The sequence below is a fragment of the Pan paniscus genome, chromosome 8, assembly GCF_029289425.2.
Source record: "Pan paniscus chromosome 8, NHGRI_mPanPan1-v2.0_pri, whole genome shotgun sequence".
Lineage (NCBI taxonomy): Eukaryota > Metazoa > Chordata > Mammalia > Primates > Hominidae > Pan > Pan paniscus.
In genome coordinates this window covers 35548218-35562187 of record NC_073257.2, presented here as the reverse complement: position 1 = coordinate 35562187, position 13970 = coordinate 35548218, and the positions used below count along the sequence as shown (strand labels likewise).

The 13970-nt window shown below is 41.0% G+C and overlaps 1 protein-coding gene across 1 annotated transcript in view; it reads right to left on the bottom strand.

The window, feature by feature from the left end:
* ARMC3 (armadillo repeat containing 3) overlaps positions 1-13970 on the bottom strand; it is a 193436-nt gene that overhangs the window by 159109 nt on the left and 20357 nt on the right. The gene's annotated exons all lie outside the window — the stretch shown is intronic.

Sequence of the window (13970 nt, the reverse complement as noted above, 5' to 3'; positions counted from 1 at the left end):
CCTTGCATCCTAGGGATGAAGCCCACTTGATCATGGTGGATAAGACTTTTGTTGTGCTGCTGGATTTGGTTTGCCAGTATTTTATTGAGGATTTTGGCATTGATGTTCATCAGGGATATTGATCTAAAATTCTCTTTTTCTTTTTTTTGTTGTGTCTCTGCCAGGTTTTGATATCAAAATGATACTGGCCTCATAAAATGAATTAAGAAGGATTTCCTCTTTTTCTGTTGATTGGAATAGTTTCAGAAGAAATGGTACCAGCTCCTCTTTGTACCTCTGGTAGAATTTGGCTGTGAATCCATCTGGTCCTGGACTTTTTTTGGTTGGTAGGCTATTAATTATTGAACTTGAGATGGGTCTCCTGAATATAGCACACTGATGGGTCTTGACTCTTTATCCAATTTGCCATTCTGTGTCTTTTAATTGGGGCATTTAGCCCATTTACATTTAAGGTTAATATTGTTATGTGTGAATTTGAGCCTGTCATTATGATGTTAGCTGGTTATTTTGCCTGTTAATTGATGCAGTTTCTTCCTAGCCTCGATGGTCTTTACAATTTGGCAGTGGCTTTACAATTTACAGTTTTTGCAGTGGCTGGTACCGGTTATTCCTTTCCATGTTTAGTGCTTCCTTCAGGAGCTCTTTTAGGGCAGGCCTGGTGGTGACAAAATCTCTCAGCATTTGCTTGTCTGTAAAGAATTTTATTTCTCCTTCACTTATGAAGGTTAGTTTGGCTGGATATGAAATTCTGGGTTGGAAATTCTTTTCTTTAAGAGTGTTGAATATTGGCCCCCACTCTCTTTTGGCTTGTAGGGTTTCTGTTGAGAGATCTGCTGTTCGTCTGATGGGCTTCCCTTTGTGGGTAACCCGACCTTTTTCTCTGTCTGCCCTTAACATTTTTTCCTTCATTTCAACTTTGGTGAATCTGACAATTATGTGTCTTGGAGTTGCTCTTCTCTAGGAGTATTTTTGTGGCATTCTCTGTATTTCTTGAATATGAATGTTGGCCTGCCTTGCTATGTTGGGGAAGTTCTCCTGGATAATATCGGAAGTGTGTTTTCTAACTTGATTCCATTCTCCCCATCACTTTCAGGTACACCAATCAAATGTAGATTTGGTCTTTTCACAGAGTCCCATATTTCTTGGAGGCTTTGTTCATTTCTTTTTACTCTTTTTCTCTAATCTTGTCTTCTCACTTTATTTTATTAATTTAATCTTCAGTCACTGATATCCTTTCCTGCACTTAATTGAATTGACTATTGAAGCTTGTGCATGCGTCACAAAGTTGTCGTGCCATGGTTTTCAGCTCCATCCGGTCATTTAAGGTCTTGTCTACACTATTTATTCTAGTTAGCCATTCATCTAACCTTTTTTCAAGGTTTTTAGCTTCCTTTCAATGGGTTAGAACATGCTCCTTTAGCTCAGAGAAGTTTGTTATTAATGACCTTCTGAAGTCTACTTCTGTCAACTTGTCAAAGTCATTCTCCATCCAATTTTGTTCTGTTGCTGGCAAGCAGCTGCAATCCTTTGGAGGAGAAGAGGCACTCTGGTTTTTGGAATTTTCAGCTTTTCTGCTCTGGTTTCTCCTGATCTTTCTGGTTTTATCTACCTTTGGTCTTTGATGTTGGTGACCTACAGATGGGGTTTTGGTGTGGATGTCCTTTATGTTGATGTTGATGGTATTCCTTTCTGTTTGTTAGTTTTCCTTCTAACAGTTGGGCCCCTCAGCTGCATGTCTGTTAGAGTTTGCTTGAGGTCCACTCCAGACCCTGTTTGTCTGGGTATCACCAGCGGAGGCTGCAGAAGAGCAAATATTGCAGAACGGCAAATATTGCTGCCTGATACTTCCTCTGGAAGCTTCGTCCCAGACGGGCACCCACCTTTATGAGGTGTCTGTCGACCCCTACTGGGAGGTGTCTCCCAGCCAAACTACACAGAGGTCAGGGACCCACTTGAGGAGGCAGTCTGTCTTTTCTCAGAGCTCAAATACCATGCTGGGAGAACTACTGCTGTCTTCAGAGCTGTCAGACAGGGTTGTTTAAGTCTGCGGAAGTTGTCTGCTGCCTTTTGTTCAGCTATGCCTTGGCCACGGAGGTGAGGTCTATAGAGGCAGTAGGCCTTGCTGAGCTGTGGTGGGCTCCGCCCAGTTTGAGCTTCCCAGCTGCTTTGTTTACCTACTCAAGTCTCAGCAATGGTGGACGCCCCTCCCCTCACCAGGCTGCAGCCTCACAGGTTGATCTCAGACTGCTGTGCCAGCAGTGAGCAAGGCCCCCTGGGCGTGGGACCTGCCAAGCCAGGCATGGGAGGGAATCTCCTGGTCTTCTGGTTGCTAAGACCTTGGGGAAAGCACAGTATTTGGGCAGAGGTGTACTGTTTTTCCAGGTACAGTCTGTCATGGCTTCCCTTGGCTAGGAAAGAAATCCCCTGACCCCTTGCACTTCCGGGGTAAGGTGACGCCCTGCCCTGCTTCGGCTCACCCTCTGTGGGCTGCACCAACTGTCCAACCAGTCCCAGTGAGATGAACCAGGTACCTCAATTGGAAATGCAGAAATCACCCATCTTCTGTGTTGATCTTGTTGAGAGCTGCAGACCAGAGCTGTTCCTATTCAGCCATCTTAATCATGGCTTGTCTCAATAAATTTTTAAAAATCAAAATCATGTCAAGTGCCTTCTCAGACCACAGTAGAATAAAACCAGAAATCAAACTCCAAAAGGAAAACTCAAAATTATGCAAATACATGGAAATTAGTCAATCTGCTCCCAGATGACTTTTGGGTTAACAATGAAATCAAGATGGAAATTTTAAAGTTATTCAAAATGAATGATAATGGTAACACAAGTTATCAAAACTTCTGAGATACAGCATAAAGCAGTGCTGTGAGGAAAGCTAACAGCACTAAATACCTACATTAAAAAGTCTGAAAAATCACAAATTGACAACCTAACATTACATCTCAAGTAAACAGAGAAACAAGAACAAACCAAACCCAAAGCTATAAGAAGAAAAAAAATAAGATCAGAGGAGAGCTAAATGAAACTGAAACAAAAATACAAAAGATCAATGAAATAAAAAGTCGTTTATATAAAAAGATAAAGTCAGTAGACCATTAACTAGATTAACTAAGAAAAGAAGAGAGAAGATTCAAATTAGCTCAGTTAGAAATGAAAATGGAGGCATTACAACTGACATCGCAGTTATACAAAAGTTAAGTTTACACTACTATGAACACTTCTATGCACATAAACTAGACAATCTAGAGGAAATGAATACATTCCTGGAAACATACAATCATCCTAGCTTGAATCAGGAAGAAATAGAAGTCCTGAACAGACCAATAACAAATAATGAGATTGAATCAGCAAAAAAACAAAAAAATGCCAACAAAAAAAAGGCCAGTGCCCCATGTATTCACAGCCAAATTCTTCCAGACATTAAAGAAAGAATCGGTATCAATCCTACTGAAATTATTCCAAAGGAATTGAGAAAGAGAGAATCCTTCCTAACTTTTTCTATGAAGCCATTATCACCCTGATACCAAAACCAGGAAAGGGCATAACAAAAAAAGAAAACTACAGACCAATATCCGTGATTAACATAAACAGAAAAATTCATAACAAAATACTAACAAACTGAATCCAACAGCACAACAAAAAGATAATTCACCATGATCAAGTGGGTTTCATCCCAGGGATATAGGAATGGTTCAACATACGCAAGTCAATAAATGTGATATGTCACATAAACAGAATTAAGAATTATATGATCATCTTAACAGATGCAGAAAAAGCATTCGATAAAGTCCAGCCTCCCTTTATGATTAGAAACCCTCAACAAACTAGGCATGGAAAGAACATACCTCAAAATAGTAAGAACCATGTATGACAAACTCTCAGTTAACATCATATTGAATGGGAAAAAGTTGAAAGCATTCCCCCTGAGAACTGGAATAAGACAAGGATGTTCACTTTCACCACTTCTATTCAACATAGCACTGGCAGTCCTACCCAATGCAATCAGAGAAGAGAAACATATAAAGGGCATCCATGTTGGAAAAGAGGAAGTCAAACTATCCCTGTTTGCCAATGATATCATCATATACCCAGAAAACCCTAAAGACTCCACTGAAAGACTCCTAGATTTGATAAGCGAATTCAGTGAAGTCTCAGGTTACAAAATCTATGTAAACAAATCACTGGCACTGCCTTACAGCAACAATGACAAAGCTAGGAATCAAATTAAGAACTCAATTCCTTTTACAATAGCTGCAAAAAATTACCTAGGACTATACTTAACAAGGAGGTGAAAGATCTCTACAAGCAGAACTACAAAACACTGTTGAAAGATATCATAGATGACACAAACAAAGGAAATAGATGCCATACTCATGGATTGAAAGAATTAATATCATGAAAATGACCATATTACCCAAAGCAATCTATAGATTCAATACAATTCCTATCAAAATATCAATATCATTTTTCACAGAATTAGAAAAGCAATCCTAAAATTCTTATGGGCCCTACAAAAAAAGCTTGAATAGCGAAAGCAATCCTAAAGCAAAAAGAACAAATCTGGAGGCATCACATTATCTGACTTCAAATTATACTACAAGATTATAGTAACCAAAACAGCACGGTACTAGTATAAAGGTAGATACATAGATCAATGAAACAGAATAGAGAACCCAGAAATACAACCAAATATTTACAACCAACTGATCTTTGACAAAACATAAATTGGGGGAAGGACACTTTATTCAATAAATGGTTCTGGGAAAACTGGATAGCCACATGAAGAAGAGTGAAACTGGATCTCTCTGTCTCTCTCTCTCACATATACAAAAATCAAAGCAAGATGGATCAAAAACCTAAATCTAAGACCAGAAGCCATAAACATTCTAGAAGAAAACCTAGGAAAAACACTCCTGGACATTGGTTTGGCAAAGAATTGATTACTATAGCCCCAGAAGCAAATGCAACAAAAACAAATAAATGAGACCTAATTAAGCTAAAAAGCTTCTGCACAGCAAAAGAAATAATCAACAGAGTCAAAAGACAACCCACACAATGGGAGAAAATATTTGCAAACTATGCATCTGACAATGGACTAATATCCTGAATTTGCAAGGAGCCCAAACAAATCAGCAAGAGAAAAATAATCGCATCAAAAAGTGGGAAAATGACATGAATAGGCATTTCTCAAAAAGGATATGCAAATGGCCAACAAACATATGAAAAAGTAATCAACATTGCTAATCATCAGGGAAATGCACATTAAAACCATAATGAGATACCATTGTTCCTCAGCCAGAATGGCCATTATTAAAAATTCAAAAAACAATAGATGTCTGCGTGGATATGCTGAAAAAGGAACACTTTTACACTGCTGGTGGGCTGCTCAATTAGTACAACCTCTGTGGAAAATAGTGTGACAATTTCTTGAAGAACTAAAAGTAGAAATACCATTCAATCCAGCAATCCACTACTAGATATCTACCCAAAGGAATAGAAGTCATCATACCAAAAAGACACCTGCGTGCATATGTTTATTATAGCACAATTCACAATTTCAAAGGTATGGAACCAATCTAAGTACCCATTAAATGATGACTGAATAAGGAAAATGTGGTATAATTACACTAAGGGAGGAGACCACCCCTCATATTGTCTTATGCCCAATTTCTGCCTCCAAAGAAAGAAGAAGTAAAAACTAAAAGGCAGAAATGAAATCCACAGGCCGACAGCCCGGTGCCACTCCCTGGGCCTGGTAGCTAAAGATCGACCCCTGACCTAACCGGTTATGTTATCTATAGATTCCAGACATTGTATGGAAAAGCACTGTGAAAATCCCTGTCCTGTCCTGTCCTGTTCTGATTACTGGTGCTTGCAGCCCCCAGTCACGTACCCTCTGCTTGCTCAATCAATTACGACCCTCTCACGTGGACCCCCTTAGAGTTGCAAGCCCTTAAAAGGAACAGGAATTGCTCCCTCGGGGAGCTGGGTTTTTGGAGATGTGAGTCCGCTGATGCTGCCAGCTGAATAAAGCCCTTTCCTTCCACAACACGGTGTGTGAGGGGTTCTTGTCTGTGACCCATCCTGCTACAACACCATGAAACACTATTCAGCCATAAAAATGAATAAAATAATGTCTTTTGCAGCAAGTTAGATGGAGTTGGAGGCATTTATTCTAAGTGAAGTAACTCAGAAATGGAAAACCAAGTACGACTTATTCTCAGTTATAAGTGGGAGCTAACCTGTGGATATACGAAGTTATGCAGAGTGATAATAATTTAATGGACATTGGAGACAGAATGGGAGAGAGGGACAAGGGATCAAAAAGTACATATTGAGAACAATGTACACTACTTGGGTGCACTACAGTCTCAGACTTCACCACCATACAATTCATCCATGTAACCAGGAACCACTTGCACCCCAAAAGCTATTAAAATAAAAAATATATATTAAAAACTTTTTTAAAAATTAAATATCAAAACCCTGTGATAAAAATTGTAAAGCAGTCACAAGGAAAAAAAAGCACATTAGAGGCAGAGAAACAAATATAAAATATATGGACATATATAGAGAATTTTTATACAGTCTCAAAAAAGGACATAGTGGAATCTCCTCTCATGTAGGAAGGAAAAGGGCAAATATTCTGCTTAAATACAAAATAGCTTCCTTCTGAGAAGAAAATTTTATTGTCTGCTTCACTTAATTTTTTGTATCACAGTTTGATTTTAAAGAAAAAACTTGCAAAACCTGCTATCAGATTTTAAACTTTCAAATTTGTAAAATACCTTGAAATGTATTAACAAAGCATTGTCGCACAGCAGATTTTCTAGATGAATCTTAATTAGCATATTCATTGTTATGTAAATGATGCTTTTTGCTGTGCTAGAAAAATGCATTCTAGCACAATGTAGTTCTTAAATAATTTGAGCAACCTTTTTGCTCTGTTAATTACCGCTCAATTTTTGCTTTCTTTATTTATACCATTTTTGCACTATGACTTTAACATTTCAAGGGATAGGGTGTATGAAGCACTTTGTAAACTATAAATCATTGGGGAAAGGTAAAGTAAAATTATTGCAATCTTTGGTTTCACTAACCTCTGCTACAGCAGTTTGGGGTGTTACTTCTCAGTCGTATGTATCTAGTGATATTAAATCTTCCCTGTCTCTCCGCCTTTTACATTTTTTAGTAGGGAATTATACCATGAGGGTTAAGTAACCAAAGACAAAATAAAGTATGCCAATGGCATTCGAAATCTGAAATCTTCCTAAGAATGAACCTGCTTTTTCTTGCCCTTTGGCTTTATATGTATAGTTAGAGAAGGAATGAAGTCTGTCTGTCCTAGGCATTGCCATTTCTAAGACAGTGCCTAGTGATGAATTAACTTTACTCAACAAGTCTTGTCTTTGTCCCTGCTCTCCGGAGTTAACCTTTAAACCCTTGGAATTTCTAGAGTAATGGGAGTGTCTTTGTTACTCATGATCTGCCCCTTAAGCCACACCTGATAGTTTGCGTTAATCAGGTGATTCAAGGAAGACTCTTGGTACATCACACTAAGAGATGACTCAGTGTGAGGCCCAGGCCACACTGATAGGTTCAAGGTGAGCACTGACCACACCAGAAAGACCAACCATGTGGTTAGGGGGTCAGGACTTTGAGCCATATGATGCTAGACTGATATCCAAGAAGGGGAGGGGGCTAGAGATTGGGTTTAACCATGTAGGCCATGATACAATCAGTCATGCCTATGTAATGGAGCCTGGAGAAAATCTCTAGATACCAAAGCCCAGGTGAGCTTCTTAGATTGGTGACATTCTGTATATAGCCACACATCAACATCAGGAGAGTAACGCATCCCGAGGGCATGGAAGCTTTGTGTTTGGGACCCTCCCAGTCCCAGATCTTGCCTTATGATATTTTCCTTGGGCTGGTTCTGCACTGTATCCATATCTGTAATACAACTGTCATCCTACATATAACGCTTTGCTGAGTTCTGTGACTCATTCTAGCACATTATCAAACCTGAGGGAGTCCATGGGGACCCCCAAATTTGTGGCTGGCCAATCCAAAGTGAGGGTGGCCCTGGGGATCCCTGAACTTGTAGCTGGTGTCAGAAGTCTTGGGTAGATGTAACATTCTGGAGGACTGTGCCTTTAACCTGCCTTTTGTTATAGGAGTGTCAGCTGTGTTTAATACCTTTCCTCACCTATTATAAGAGTCACAGCCAACACTCCTATAACAAAAGACAGGTTAACAAGGGAAAAGCGTAACTATTTAACCACAGATTTACATGACATAGAAGCCTTCAGATATGAAGACTCAAAGACCCAGGAATACTGTCTATTTTTATGCTTAGGTTCAATGAAGAATGGACAGCCATGTAGAAATGTGATTGGACAAAAAGGCTATGATCTAATGGTGATAGACTGAGGTGGGGAACCTAGCAAGAACCATCTGCCCAGACTTTTTTTGGCCTCTCTGAGCATCACTTCTTCCTCCCGAGAATAGGGCAGCACCCCTAGGGAGAGAATGACTTTCCTAGGTCTTATGGCTTGCTTTGTGGGAGAGGAGTTCTAGTGTTTATGACTCATTTTGGGGAGGAGGAATTCTGATTTCTGTGGCTGGCTTTAGGGAAGAAGAGGGGTGGAAGACATGAGCTAAGAGTGTTCCTGGATGGAAGGTCTTGACTATGAATTGTCCAAGCTCTTGGCTTGTTGAACAAAGACTTGAACAAAATGCACAAAGCAACAAAAGAACAAAGCAATGAAAGACAAATGGCAACAAAAGAATGGAGTAACAAAGGCATAGATTTAATGAAAAAGCAAAAGTACAATTCACAGAGTAAGGGCAGGCTCAGGCAAGAGGCCCAAGAGCCTCCTCTACTGCAATGCACCCCGGGCTTTCTATAAAGCCAAAAGAATTCGGTAACACCCTCAGCTGCGCTTTAGAGGCCTCCAGTTGGTTACACCCTAAGAACAATGGCCTGCAACCAATCAGAGGCTGAAGTGGAGACTTGGTCCACATCAATCAGAGGCTGAAGTGGAAACTTTTGTCTTGTTTTTACAGAAGTGAAAAGGTGGCCTGTATGCTGCCCAGTCTTGCCTAGAACTGGTGGCACCTGCTGTTCTGTTGCTTATGCAAACTCCTATTCCTTTGCTTATGCCCCAACCCTTGGCTACCCTAATTCCCTATCCTCCTGCCTCAAGAGGTCAGAGAGATCTTGTTTCTGAGGCTCTCCAACATCCCTCAGTTTGAAGTACTCAGTGTGCCAAGTGCCATAATTATGAGTATCATGTTCCGAGCCCCAACAGGGCTAAGGCTGGGCAGTCTTTGTTCTTGTGATCCTTATGGACCACTGAAGATGCTAGAGAAAAAATTATTAATACCTATGCGAATAAACATGAGACACATAACAGTGGGCCTTACCTAGTCTTAGGGGTCAAGGAAGTTTCCCTAGAAGTGGAAGAGCATTTGAAGAAGAGAAATGAGTCCATGCAAAGGCTCTGAGACAGGAAGCAGCACATCACAATGGAAGAATTTACAAGGGGCTGCAGTGTCTGGACAGCAGAAAGTGGGGCAAGCAGAGGTGGGAGAGAAAGAAAGTTGTCACTTCATGCAGTCCCATGCATGCTGTTAAGGACTTTGGAGTTTGTTTTAGAAAACTAGAAAGCCTCTGAAGTGACAATTAGACTTGCATTTTTAATAGTTACTTAGTAGGCATGAGGAGAGCCTAAATCCACTCCAGTGACATGGCTGGTACAAGAGTAGTCCTAGTAGCACAGCCAGGGGCGGTGGAGGAACGTGGATGCATTCAAGATCTGCAGAAGCTAGAATCAACCATACTTGGTGATCAAATGGAAATTGGAGTACTGATGCAGGAGATCCCAGGTGTCAGGCATGACTAGGGACAAGAAGGGGCTGTTCACTGTGAAAGGATAATGAATCTTGGGACCCCAAAACCACTAAGCCAAAGGGAAAAGTCAAGCTGGGAACTGCTTAGGGCAAACCTGCCTCCAAATCTATTCCTAAAAAACATAGCTACTAAAATTAAAAAAAAAAAAAAAAAGCTACACACCTCCCTCCCTCCCTCACAAGGAATTTCACTGTGGACAAAGGACAGACAGAACTCAAAGTCGTTCCTCTGCTCACGGAGATAAATGCATATCTGATTGCCTATTTTGGAAAGGTTAATCAGAAGCTCAAAAGAATGCAACCATTTGTCTCTTACCTACCTATGACCTAGAAACCCTCTCTCCTCTTCCAGTTGTCCCGCCTTTCCAGACAGAACCAATGTACATCTTACATATATTGATTGATGTCTCATGTCTCTCTAAAATGTATAAAACTAAGCTGTGCGCTGACCACCCTGGACACATGTCGTTAGCTCCTCCTGAGGCTGTGTCATGGGTACGCATCCTTAACTCTGGCAAAATAGGCTTCCTAAATTGACTAGGACCTGTCTTAGATATTTGGGGCTCACGTCACTGAGGCAGAAAACACTGGAAGAGGACAGGTTTGTTGGGGAAGCATCCCCAGCTCAATTGGACTTGTTGAACTTGGCATTGCTATAAACCTTGTGGTTGGAGATGTCTACTGTAAAGCTATATCATGGGTCTGGAGCTCAGAGGAAAGTCCCGTGCTACATATGTAGATCTAGGAGTTGTTGGTATATAGAAGATATCAAATTCATGGGAGTGATAAGCTCACCTACGTAACTGTACCAGGTTTGTTTCCCAACATGTGTGTCAACGAAAGGAGTCAAATTATGTAAAATTTATGAAGAGATTTATTCTAAGCCAAATATGAGTGACTATGGCCTGTGACACAGCCCTCAAGAGGTCCTGAGAACATGTGCCCAAGGTGGCCGGGGCGCAGGTTGGTTTTATACATTTTAGAAAGGCATGAGACATCAATCAACTGCATCTTAAATGTATTTCTTAAAAATACATCGGTTTGGTCCAGAAAGGTGGGACAACTCAAAGCGGGGGGTGGAGGGAGTGCTTCTAGGCTATAGGTAAATTTAAACATTTTCTGGTTGACAATTGCTTAGAAAGGAAATGTTCAGGTTAAGATAAAAGACTGTGGAGACCAAGGTCCTTTTGAAGTCTTGTAGTGTCTGCCCTTAGAGAGAATAGATGACAAATGTTTCCTCTTCAGATCTTTAAAACGTGCTAGACTCTTTCCAGAGTCAGATGGGAAAGTAAATCACAATATATAGGGTTAAATAAAACCCGTCTGATGAGATTTTATGGTTTGTAGGGCATGACTCCCCAGACCTCTTAGACAAGAATTTGGGCAAAATGAAAAAACTCAGAGCTTAGTCCTCCCATGGCAAGCAAATACACTAAGACATTAGGTTGCAGCAGAGAAAGAGGTTTAATCATACGGCAGACAAATGAAAGAGATTGGGGGAAACCTCAAATCTGCCTCCTGGAGGAGTCTAGGGATAGGGATTTTAAGAGGCTTGGACAAGTAGCGGGCTGAGGTGTAGAGATGGTTGTTAGGTTGAAGAGTGTAGGGTGAAGTCACAAGATAGAGAGATGAAGAAACTGTATTCTCATGTTGATTCCGTTCCTATGTGGGGTTCTTCAAACTGGTTGGCACCACCCATTTTGCTGGAATTCAGGATCTGAAAAACATCTTAAGCAATTCTTAAACAAAATCCTTAGGATTCTAATGTCAGAGAGTCTAGCTATAGAAACAATGAGAATTTAGTATCTAGTATCAGTGAGAATGCAAATGGTCAGTATCTAGTGAGATGTGGCTAGTCCAAATTGAGGTGTGCTGTAAGCCTGATATGCACACTAGATTTGTGTTTATTAAGCAGCTACAAGAAAGTGGGGCAGAGTGCAGTCTGAGGAATGCTTAATTGTAAGTATTATATTTCTGTCCAGAACCTGGCATGCAATTCTTGTTAACTCTATGAGGGTGATTTCACATAGGCAGAAAATGTGCACCAAGAGAAGCTCTGGTACAACTTTATCTACCACGTTTGCTCAAACTCAGCAACACTTTACAGCGTTACCAGGGAGTAAAGGCTACCATTGGGCAGAAGGTAGGTGGAAGACCCAGAGAAAGTAAAACTTCAAAGTATTTTTCAGGTTTGGATTATAATCCTGGAAGACACAATGCCAAAAGCCATAATGCTTAATGTGTAAATCCCAAAAGATCAAAATCCCTAAAGTATAAATTAATTCTCTAACATATAAAATCCTGAAAATCAGTCCAGGCGCCATGGCTCATGCCTATAATCCCAGCACTTTGGGAGGCTGAGGTGGGAGTATTGCTTGAGCCCGGGAGCTTGAGACAAGCCTGGGCCACATAAACCCCACCTCTACAAAAAAATACAAAAATAGCCAGGTGTGGTGGTACGTGCCTGCAGTTCCAGCTACTCTGGAGGGTGAAGGAGGAGGATGGCTTGAGGCTGGGAGGTGGAAGTGGAGTGAACTGTAATCACGCTACTGCACTCCTGCCTGGGCAACAGAGCAAGATCCTGTCTCCAAAAAATTAATTAATTAGATAAAACCCTGAAAATCACAGTCACAAGACAGTTGCATTATGTTAGGCAGAATAGGGAATGCTCATTTCCATGTATATCAAATAATGGAAGAATTTCAAAAAGAGCAACACCACATAGAAAATCAACGTGGGCAGGCGTGGTGGCTCACGCCTGTAATCCCAGCACTTTGGGAGGTCAAGGCAGGCGGATCACGAGGTCAGGAGATCGAGACCATCCTGGCTAACATGGTGAAAACCCGTCTCTACTAAAAATACAAAAAATTAGCCAGGCATGGTAGTGGGCGCCTGTAGTCCCAGCTACTCAGGAGGCTGAGGCAGGAGAATGGCGTGAACCTGGGAGACGGAGTTTGCAGTGAGCCGAGATCGTGCCACTGTACTCCAGCCCAGGTGAGCGAGACTCCCTCTCAAAAAAAAAAAAAAAGAAAATCAATGCGAACATACTCACCAAGGAAAGCCATGCCCAATTAAAAAAAAAAAAGAAAAAAAACTACTCATTGCGATGCAAGACTTCAAAATACAATGAATGATTGTGATAATCAGCCAGCTCTATGGACTACCTATGTGCAATTGCCCATGGTCTATCCCTATGATACACTTTTCCATATGTCAGATTTTCTTTTCAGTTTGTTTTTGGTTTTTAATTTTTTATATAGTTATTTTTTTTTTTTTTTACTAAAATATGGGAATTGGAAAGGTTTAATCCCTTGACTCATCTAGTGTTGCCAGCCCATTTCCCTGCTGAGCCGTGAGACTGCATAATATCACAGTTTGTCATGATGTTCAGATATGTCAGGGGTTCAATCCTATCCTGTGAGATAGAACAGATGATGGAACGGGGAATACTCAGCCTCCCCTCAACACCAAAGGATGTAGCTCTCTTCAGAATAAGGTGTGACGAAATAGTCACTGTATTAGGGTTCTCTAGAGGGACAGAACTAAAAGGATAGATGTGTATATGAAGGGGAGTTTATTAGAATTGACTCATGTGATCACAAGGTGAAGTCCCACAATAAGCCATCTGCAAGATGAGGAGCAGGGAAGCCAGTCCGAGTCCCAAAACCTCAGAAGCAGTAACGCTGACAGTACAACCTTCAGTCTGTGGCCAAAGGCCTGAGAGCCCCTGGCAAACCACTGGTGTAAGTCCAAGAGTCCAAAAGCTGATGAACTTGGAGTCTGATGTTCGAAGCCAGGAAGCATCCAGCACAGGAGAAAGATGGAGGCCAGAAGACTCAGCAAGTCAAGTCCTTCCATATTCTTCTGCCTGCTTTATCCTAGCTGCGCTGGCAGCTGATTAAATGGTACCACCCAGATTGAGAGTGGGTCTGCCTCTCCCCGTCCACTGACTCAAATGTTAATCTCCTTCGGCGACACCCTCATAACCACTCCCAAGACCAATACTTTGCATCCTTCAATCCAATCAAGTTGACACTCAATTT